This window comes from Podarcis raffonei, chromosome W (genome assembly GCF_027172205.1).
Source record: "Podarcis raffonei isolate rPodRaf1 chromosome W, rPodRaf1.pri, whole genome shotgun sequence".
Taxonomy (NCBI): Eukaryota; Metazoa; Chordata; class Lepidosauria; order Squamata; family Lacertidae; genus Podarcis; species Podarcis raffonei.
The window spans coordinates 5,122,120-5,124,249 of record NC_070620.1 but is presented as its reverse complement, the minus strand read 5'-3'; the positions used below and the strand labels follow the sequence as shown (position 1 = coordinate 5,124,249).

Here is a 2,130-nt window from a genome sequence, read left to right as displayed (position 1 = left end):
TCTTAAATGCCAGGTATTCTTGGGGGTTCCCTCCAAACTTGCTCAGCAGCAATGGTACTTTTCTCCCAACTGGAGTGGTTCTGACCTGCTGGTCCTGCACTCTGCGCTCCTCAAGCCTCACTACAAGCTCGATGACGTGTGGCTCCAACTCCACGTTCCTCTGTACCATGGCTGCTACGTTCCACGCCTCCTCTCCCTCAGTGCCTCCGCCTGCAGCTCCCTTTTTGAGGTGACTCATCGTGTGTGTCTCTGCTGTTACACTTGAGCAACCGCAATGACTCCCGGATTGCTGTCAGATGGCAATGGTGGTTGCTTGTGAGTAACCAGTCAGGACTCCAACCTGTCTTTTACAGGTTTTATTTTGGTGCAAAACTATTTACAGTGTAGAACCACAAGTTCATGTCTGCCTCAATCGCTAGCAGAATCCGGGAGTGGTCATTTCCGGGTCCTCCCCCAACATAATAGCTTAGTCACCCCCAGCCTTTTCCTTCCTTCTTTGCGTTTTACACCTCTGCGCAGGGTGGGTGACGGAAGAGGCGTGCTTCCCTCCTGGCTGGCTTGCCCAGGAGCGGTGCTGAGGCTCCCAGCAGCATCCTCTGGTCCCTTCCCCTCTTCCCCACTGGAGGTGTGGCTTTCCCCACCACAGGAAGGGGAACTGCTTCACAAGATTTTCGGAGGTTCCCTGTAACCTAACTGCCCCTCTCCTTCCCTTCCCTGTTCCGATGGCAGTCCCCTGACAGTAATGATTAGATTAGAATGATGATATGGTATTATTTGTAGATGTGTGGTGGTTTTTTTTTTGTTTGTTTGTGTGTGTGTGTGTGTGTGTGTTTTCCCTCTCTTGTGTTTTGGGGTTTTCTTCCTTGTTTGTACTGTTTCATTTTGGATTCAATGTTTGTAATTTTTGTTGTAATTTTGCATTGAAAATAAAATAAAATAGATTGCCATTGGCCTGTTCCAGCAGGCTGTTCTGATGTGGATGTTTATCTTCCCACCCTTGCCTTATCAATTGCTTTGCAAGAGAAGGGCTTACTTCCACTCTTAAACTTCATACTGCAAACTCCCTTGGGTGGAGGACCTCTCTCTTTGCATTTGCTGATGCTGTAAAAACCAGATGTTGGGAAACTTGTCTCCCACCCCCACCAATGTTGAAGAACTACAACTCCCATCAGCCTCAGTAAATACGGCCCTATGGCAAGCCAAACGTTCCCTCTCGTGGGCCAAAGGTTCCACTGCATTGATGCTGCTGTATGATTACTGTCATTGGGTTTCCACCTGCCCTTGTTTTTTAGTCTCCTAGGTAGCAAAGAAGGCTGTGCTGTTGACTGGGTTTCCCCATGGCTGAGAAGCAGGTCCAGGGGCTGGAGGCTGAATGCCCCATCTGCTGAAACCCTTACGACAACACTTTTTGCACCCCAAGGTCCTTTAGTGCCAATATTCCTTCTGCATCAAGTGCCTGGCTCTTCTCAGCTTGGTGTCCCCAGCCCAGAACCGCTTGCAGTGCTCACTCTGCCGCCACCCTACTGTCCTCCCCTCCGACCAGCCTGTCACTGAGCTGCCCACCAATGAAGCCCTCCTGCGCCTGCTGTGCCTGGAGCCCAACCACATCATCCTGTAGGGTTGGCAGCTGTGCTTGAAGGAGCAGCGCAAGAGCAGGTACTTCCTCTGCCAGCCCAGGGTTTACACCCTGGACCTGGGCCCAGTGAGAGATCCAAGCATTGAGAGCTACTGTGAGCCAAGCCGCCCGGCTAGTGCTACCACTGCCACCACAATCATGCCCAACCACCACCGCTCCCCAATGTGGGCGTGTGCCTGCAACCCCCAGCTCCAGATTTTCACCTACCTGATGGCTCTCATCTTAAGCATGACTTTACTACTCATCTTCTCCATCTTTTGGACGAGGCAGCTCTTTGGGGGCTGGGGGTGAGAGGGACCAGCAGCCTCCTCAGGCGGAAGATGCTGAGGGCAGGGTAGAGGTGGTTGGCGAGCAGCAGCAAAGTGTTGGGAGGACTAGCTTGTGTGTGTCACACAGCCTGCCTTGAGTTCTCCAAGTCAGCTCAAGTGTGCTGGAAGACATTGCCCAGTTATGATTTAAGATTCAAAGCCTGGTCAGATTCTGCCTATAGAACA

The 2,130-nt window shown here is 51.6% G+C and overlaps 1 pseudogene; it reads left to right on the top strand.

Moving 5' to 3' along the window:
* Positions 1–1,337: 1,337 nt before the first annotated feature.
* LOC128406044 (E3 ubiquitin-protein ligase RNF183-like) lies at positions 1,338–1,927 on the top strand (annotated as a pseudogene).
* Positions 1,928–2,130: the final 203 nt, after the last annotated feature.